Here is an 8,128-nt window from a genome sequence, read left to right as displayed (position 1 = left end):
GGTTTGTTATTGTAGGTGTTTTCCTTCTCTTGTGTTTCTTGCCTAGAGAAGTTCCTTTAGCATTTGTTGTAAAGCTGGTTTGGTGGTGCTGAACTCTCTCAGCTTTTGCTTGTCTGTAAAGGTTTTAATTTCTCCATCGAATCTGAGTGAGATCCTTGCTGGGTAGAGTAATCTTGGTTGTAGGTTTTTCTCCTTCATGACTTTAAGTATATCCTGCCACTCCCTTCTGGCTTGCAGAGTTTCTGCTGAAAGATCAGATGTTAACCTTATGGGGATTCCCTTGTGTGTTATTTGTCGTTTTGCTCTTGCTGCCTTTAATATGTTTTCCTTATATTTAATATTTGACAGTTTGATTAATATGTGTCTTGGCGTGTTTCTCCTCGGGTTTATCCTGTATGGGACTCTCTGTGCTTCCAGGACTTGATTAACTATTTCCTTTTCCATATTAGGGAAGTTTTCAACTATAATCTCTTCAAATATTTTCTCAGTCCCTTTCTTTTTCTCTTCTTCTTCTGGGACCCCTATAATTCGAATGTTGGTGCGTTTAATGTTGTCCCAGAGGTCTCTGAGACTGTCCTCAGTTCTTTTCATTCTTTTTTCTTTATCCTGCTCTGTAGTAGTTATTTCCACCATTTTATCTTCCAGGTCACTTATCCTTTCTTCTGCCTCAGTTATTCTGCTATTGATCCCATCTAGAGTATTTTTAATTTCATTTATTGTGTTTTTCATCATTGCTTGGTTCCTCTTTAGTTCTTCTACGTTTTTGTTAAATGTTTCTTGCATTTTGTCTATTCTATTTCCAAGATTTTGGATCATCCTTACTATCATTATTCTGAATTCTTTTTCAGGTAGACTACCTATTTCCTCTTCATTTGTTAAGTCTGGTGTGTTCTGACCCTGCTCCTTCATCTGCTGTGTGTTTTTCTGTCGTCTCATTTTGCTTATCTTACTGTGTTTGGGGTCTCCTTTTCACAGGCTGCAGGTTTGTAGTTCCCGTTGTTTTTGGTATCTGTCCCTAGTGGCTAAGGTTGGTTCAGTGGGTTGTGTAGGCTTCCTGGTGGAGGGAACTAGTGCCTGAGTTCTGGTGGATGAGGCTGGATCTTGTCTTTCTGGTGGGCACGTCCACGTCTGGTGGTGTATTTTGGGGTGTCTGTGGCCTTATTATGATTTTAGGCAGCCTCTCTGCTAATGGATGGGGCTGTGTTCCTGTCTTGCTAGTTGTTTGGCATAGGGTGTCCAGCACTGTAGCTTGCTGGTCGTTGAGTGAAGCTGGGTCTTGATGTTGAGATGGAGATCTCTGAGAGATTTTTGCCGTTTGGTATTACGTGGAGCTGGGAGGTCTCTTGTGGACCAGTGTCCTGAAGTTGGCTCTTCCACCTCAGAGGCACGGCCCTGATGCCTGGCTGGAGCACCAAGAGCCTTTCGTCCACACGGCTCAGAGTAAAAGGGAGGAAAAATAGAAAGAAAGAAAGAGGCTATAATATAGTGAAGTAAAATAAAGCTATTGTAAAGCAAAGCTATACAGACAAAATCTCACCCAGAAGCATATACATATACACTCACAAAAAAAAGGAAAAGGGGAAAAATTAATATATCCTGCTCCCAAAGTCCACCTCCTGAATTTGGGATGATTCATTGTCTATTCAGGTATTCAACAGATGCAGGCACATCAAGTTGTTTGTGGAGTTTTAATCCGCTGCTTCTAAGGCTGCTGGGAGAGATTTCCCCTTCTCTTCCCTGTTCGCACAGCTCCTGGGGTTCAGCTTTGGATTTGGACCCGCCTCTGCGTGTAGGTCGCCTGAGGGCGTCTATTCCCCGCACAGACAGGACGGGGTTAAAGGAGCAGCTGCTTCGGGGGCTCTGGCTCACCCAGGCCGCGGGGCGGGAGGGGTACAGAGGAGGCGGGGCGAGCCTGCGGCGGCTGAGGCCAGCGTGACGTTGCACCAGCCTGAGGCGCGCAGTGCGTTCTCCCGGGGAACTTGTCCCCGGATCACGGGACCCTGGCAGTGGCGGGCTGCACTGGCTCCCGGGAGGGGCGGTGTGGAGAGTGACCTGTGCTCGCACACAGGAGTTTTGGAGGCGGCAGCAGCAGCCCCAGCGTCTCACGCCCGTCTCTGGGGTCCGCGCTGGTCGCCACGGCTCGCGCCCTTCTCTGGAGTTCGTTTAGGCAGCGCTCTGAATCCCCTCTCCTTGCGCGCCGCGAAACAAAGAGGCAAGAAAAAGTCTCTTGCCTCTTCGGCAGCTGCAGACCTTTTCCCGGTCTCCCTCCCAGCCAGCTGTGGTGCGCTAATCCCTTCAGGCTGTGTTCACGCTGCCAGCCTCAGTCCTCTCCCTGCGATCTGACCGAAGCTGAGCCTCAGCTCCCAGCCCCGCCCGCCCCGGCGGGGGAGCAGACAAGCCTCTCGGGCTGGAGAGTGCTGCTCGGCGCCGAGCCTCTGTGCGGGAGTCTCTCCGTTTTTCCCTCTGCGCCCCTGTTGCTGTGGGATCCGCGCTGATCGCCGCGGCTCGCGCCTGTCTCTGGAGTTCGTTTAGGCGGCGCTCTTAATCCCCTCTCCTCGCGCACCAGGAAACAAAGAGGGAAGAAAAAGTCTCTTGCCTCTTCGGCAGCTGCAGACTTTTTCCCGGACTGCCTCCCGGCTAGCTGTGGTGCACTAACCCCTTCAGGCTGTGTTCAAGCCGCCAGCCCCAGTCCTCTCCCTGCGATCCGACCGAAGCCCGAGCCTCAGCTCCCAGCCCCGCCCGCCCCGGCGGGGGAGCAGACAAGCCTCTCGGGCTGGAGTGTGCTGCTCGGCACCGCTCCTCCGTGCGGGAACCTCTCCGCTTTGCCCTCCGCACCCCTGTGGCTGCGCTCTCTTCCGTGGCTCCGAAGCTTCCCCCCTCTGCCACCCGCAGTCTCTGCCCGCGAAGGGGCTTCCTAGTGCGTGGAAACCTTTCCTCCTTCACGGCTCCCTCCCACTGGTGCAGGTGCCGTCCCTATTCTTTTGTCTCTGTTATTTCTTTTTTCTTTTGCCCTACCCAAGTACGGGGGGAGTTTCTTGCCTTTTGGGAGGTCGGACGTTTTCTGCCAGCGTTCAGTGGGTGTTCTGTAGGAGCAGCTCCACGTGTAGATGTATTTCTAGTGTATCTGTGGGGAGGAAGGTGATCTCCGCGTCTTACTCTTCCGCCATCTTCTCTCCTCCCCCCTCTTTTCCATTTCTTTATCCCTAAGGGAAAAGAAATGTGATCAGTAAGTATTTCTTCTTCACTAGGTTGTTTTGAAAATATCCTTCCTTGAATTAAAAAAAAAAAGCTACCCCTTAGAAAAATCTTGAGGAAGTGACAGGAGGGGGAAACTGGTTTATAAATCCTTATCAAAACCATTTTTAAGGCTTCAGTTGAACAGAAAATATAGAATACTGTACTGAAGCTCTACAGTCCTATTTTCTGTGGTAGCAAATCTACTGAATACTATTAACGGAAAACCTATTTTGGGACCGACTTCAAGACAACTGGAAAGTTAAAAAGCTGTATAATGACATGGTGGTTCCTTCTAAGACTCACTTTTACTCTTAGCAAATAATAGACAATATATATCTCTTTCTCTATGCATAAAGTAAGGACAACAATTTCCTCATTCAAGTAAAGTTCCACTCATTATTCAAAGACCTCCCCACAGTTCTACTTTATGGGAGTGGATCAGATAAAGATGAGTGTGGTGAATCACTGTAGGACAGAGCAGAGGAACAAGTCAAAGTGGAGGTTGAAATTCAAGCCAGCTGTGCTCTCAAAGAGGCAAAAAGGCTGGGATTTAATTTAAAAGCCACCCTCAAAAATTTCCATCTGAGGTCATTTACATTTCTTCCCATTTTATTTACTTGGTAAAAACATCATGTCCCTAAATAAGATGTGGATGTGCCATATGTGGTCATTTGACTCCAGGTAGCATTCATTTGAAGTACCTGCTCTGGCTTTTTCTACATGCTTGGCAGTGGGCTGCAGGGGTGGGAACTGTGCATCACTGTAGATTTCTAGTGGCCCTTGTGGTGCTTTCCTTGCTGTGGTCAACCTGACCCCCAGAGGCCTATACACGCCTCTAGTCATTGTCAGTTCTGGGGTTTCTGTAACAACTACTGGAGCAGGAGATGCTTGTATGGGAGCTGTTTTATTCCAGGTACCTGAAGATTTTTCTACATCACCACCACTACCTCTACCTTCTTCCCAATTATCACCTGGATCTTCTCTTTTTTCATTTTCATCTTCTTTCTTTCCACTTATTTGCATTGCTTGAACTCTTAGGTTGCTGTAATCAACCTCTTTTTGCTCAAATTCTTTCCACTCATCTGCATCCTTTGTCACAACCTTGGTGGCGGCCCCGGGGCCCATGGCCTCCCTGCCTGCGGTCCTGCTGTAGCCCAGCCGGGTCCCTGCACCCCATCCTTTTGTCTTTATGTCCATTTGTCTTTATGTCACTTTTTCATATTCCCACCTCAATTAAGAGAAACTCTCATTCATGGAGCAATGGCTAAATCTCCACCTCTTTGCTACTCCTAGTCATAGAACTGTCCAAGTATCATGTGACCTGCACCTTGGAGAGGTAACCTACCATGAGCTGGAGTCCAGTCCTAAGTTGTTCAGGTTAAGAAACTCAGTTGACTCACTAACTAAATCTTGCTTATTAACTGAGGTGCTATGGTTTATGCATTATAATAGTGTGAATTTATCCTGTTATTATTTTGAATCAATAGTATGGCATCATATCAAAGAGACTTTAGTATACTAACATACCAAATATAGTGTATAGAGTTATAGCAGAGATTTCTAAGACCCCAATGAGTGTAGTATATAGAAAGTACAGTGGATTAGAAATAAAGAGGCCTAACATTCTTATCTGAGTTCTGCTGATATTATCTATGTGTATTTGAGGCTAATTGTTTAAATTCTCTGGGCCTTGGCAAGAAAGGGAAAAGAACTAGAAGGCACACCCATTCCTTTTTAGAGTATGCTCCAGAATTTGCATGTATCACTTCTGCTCCTGTACCTTTGGCCAGAGCTTAGTCAGTTGGTCACATGTAGCTGGAAAGGAGACTGGAGCATATAGTCTGTAGCTAAAACTTGTAGGATTTTATGACTAAAGGAATTGGACTTTTGAAGGACAACTAACAGTCTTAGTCATTTTCCCCTTTTATCAGGAAAGTAAATGTTCTCTCAGCACCTTCCTTCCTCCCTCACCCCCAGCAGATTTCTGCTTAGGCTGGAATTGGCTCATATGGTCACCTCTAGATGCAAGGAAGCTGAGGAAACAGGAAACAGGATTTACATGATTGGCTTTCACCAAAGGTTTCCAAACTTTCATGGTTCACAGCTCCCTTGGGATCTCAGTAAATATTTTCATGGGGCCAAAAGAAATACGTAAAAGTTCTATTTACAACTTAGTAGCTGTTTGAATAAATTATGCACATAAATTGAAAGAAAAGTAATACCTTTTTCATTCTTAAAGAACCACGTGTTGTTAATGGGTATCACCTGTGTGGTATTCCGTAACTTCTCAAACATTGGCATCAGATTGGATAGTGCCATTTCTCGTTCTACATGCTTTTCGTGCCATACTTTCTTTGTTTTTTAGTCACAGCAACCACTGAAAATCCAGTTTTTCAATGATAGGGCACAGTCTAAAGGTATGTAGTGATCGCATATGAAAACTGTACCCTAAGCTAGTAGTACGTGCTGTCCAATAGATGTAGAGTCCCACTGCGTTTCCCTTGAAAATTAAAATATGCTATTCCCCCGTGCCCAGTGAGCTTACTCTGGCACCCTTGGAGACTGGGCACACGGTTTGGGAATCATGGGTTTAAACTAATCATGATCCATTATGTGGGGCTGGACATATGGCTCCCCGTACAAGAATCAGGTTTCTTTTAGAGAAGAAGAGAGAATGGAAATTATTTAGGACACTAACAATTTCTGCCTCAGTCTGCCCCAGCCAGACTATATGTTCTTTTAGAACAGAGGGCATGGCAGTTTTTTCATACTGTTTTGTGTGTAGCACAATTCTAGGTACTTAGAAGGAGCTCAGTACATATTTATTAAATGAATGGAGAAATGAAGACTATGTGGTTAACAGTATGGTTGATTCTATCAACCATAGAATGTCAGGTTATAGGAAATTTGTTGTCTGTATGGTAAGCCTCTATGTAAATTCAAGGGCCTGGACTATGGCTTCCTCATTTATTAAGCTCAGAGCCCAGTGATATTGTAGGTGATAGAAGGTGTTGGTTGGATGAATGAGTGAATGTCTCAGTGAGAGCTAGTTCTGTCTCCAGACCCATTACAAAGGAGTGCCACTACACTGATAATGAAAAATGCTTATTAGTGAGCTCTCAATATAAATGCCCATGCTGGCTGCCAAGAAAGAAAAATAACCACTCCATCTTATCACTAGAATCTAAGGCTTTCTTTTGTTACCGCAGTCACCACTAGAAAAACTGACAAAAAGAGAAAAGCAGAACTTTTTTGAGATGTGAGAAGGACTTTTTCTGCAAAGGTTTACATTGTCAGCAGCTAAACTGTTTCACAATTCAGGATCATAAAGACTGGAAAGTGACTTTTTAAACAAAAGCCATGAAACTTTATAAGTATGATAGCTATTTGAGCAAAATTTGTCTTTCTCCTCTTTCTTGTCTCCTCAACTCAAATTTATTTTTCTGTGTTTTCATTGTTTTTGCAACAGAGGAAGTCACTGAAGCTCTTTGCCCTTGGCTTCCCTCATAGTAAAGTGTATAACTCTGTGACACTCTATAGAAGAATGTGCATGTGCTAGCATGTTAGTTACGTCTACATCTAAAAATTGCCTATGATTACTTGATTTTTCTAGTCATATATTTAGAAAGTTATTTATGTATCTGTCTCTATCACTAAATCAAAAGTATTTTGAAGGCAGGTTCTATGTCCTTTTCATTTTGGATCTGGTAGAGAATAGGTACCCAGTATATATTTGCTTAATTAGTAAACTATTTCTTATGGAGATTTTCCCAAAAGCATTAAGCAGTGTTTTGTTAAATACTCAGTGTGTGTATGTTTATTTTGTGAGAGCCAAAACCGTGTCCACTTTAACTCCTTCAGTATTCCTATAAACGAAGGAAAATCAGAATTTATTTTCATTGTTTTGTTAATGGAAAAATATAATTATCTTTAATGTTGGATACCAAATCTTGAATTTGTACTATGAAAGAAATAAACTAGTTAATATATTTTAAAACCCCTTTTTTTAATATACATATAAATTTATTTATTTATTTATTTTTGTCTGTGTTGGGTCTTTGTTGCTGCGCGCGGGCTTTCTCTAGTTGCAGTGAGCAGGGGCTATTCTTCGTTGCGGTGTGTGGCCTTCTCATCGCGGTGGATTCTCTTGTTGCAGAGCACGGGCTCTAGGCGCGCGGGCTTCAGGAGTTGTGGCTCGCGGGCTCTAGAGCGCAGACTCAGTAGTTGTGGCGCACGGGCTTCGCTGCTCCGTGGCATGTGGGATTTTCCTGGACCAGGGCTGGAACCCGTGTGCCCTGCATTGGCAGGCGGATTCTTAACCACTGTGCCACCAGGGAAGTCCCTAAAAATCCTATTTATTTATTTATTTATTTATTTATTTATTTTCTCTCAACATCTTCATTGGAGTACAATTGCCCCACAATGGTGTGTTAGTTTCTGCTTTATAACAAAGTGAATCAGCTGTACATATACATATATCCCCATATCCCCTCCCTCTTGCGTCTCCCTCCCACCCTCCCTATCCCACCCCTCTAGTGGTCACAAACCACGAGCTGATCTCCCTATGCTATGCAGCTGCTTCCCACTAGCTATCTATTTTACATTTGGTAGTGTATATATGTCCATGCCACTCTCTCACTTCGTCGCAGCTTACCCTTCCCCCTCCCTGTGTCCTCAAGTCCATTCTCTACGTCTGTGTCTTTATTCTTGTCCTGCCTCTAGGTTCTTCAGAACCTTTTTTTTTTTTTTTTTAGATTCCATATATATGTGTTAGCATACAGTATTTATTTGTCTCTTTCTGACTTACTTCACTCTGTATGACAGATTCTAGGTCCATCCACCTCACTACAAATAACTATTTCGTTTCTTTTTATGGCTGAGTAATATTCCA

General features: G+C 44.2%; 1 long non-coding RNA gene and 1 pseudogene across 2 annotated transcripts in view; one reads left to right on the top strand and one right to left on the bottom strand.

Moving 5' to 3' along the window:
* The first annotated feature begins 348 nt into the window (after nucleotides 1-348).
* The window catches only part of LOC309656546, a 499,488-nt gene continuing 491,708 nt past the window's right edge, over nucleotides 349-8,128 (top strand). Inside the window, exon 1 of the long non-coding RNA XR_014261438.1 lies at nucleotides 349-1,338. This is a non-coding gene — a long non-coding RNA (uncharacterized lncRNA). The remainder of the gene's footprint in view (nucleotides 1,339-8,128) is intronic.
* On the bottom strand, nucleotides 3,189-7,776 carry LOC309656438 (protein CDV3 pseudogene; annotated as a pseudogene). Its single transcript has one exon. The product of its transcript is annotated as a protein CDV3 pseudogene (transcript).

Source organism: Balaenoptera physalus (assembly GCF_965194825.1).
Source record: "Balaenoptera physalus genome assembly, chromosome: 1".
NCBI lineage: Eukaryota > Metazoa > Chordata > Mammalia > Artiodactyla > Balaenopteridae > Balaenoptera > Balaenoptera physalus.
Note: the sequence above shows the minus strand (reverse complement) of the source record. Positions and strands in the feature narration are given on the sequence as shown.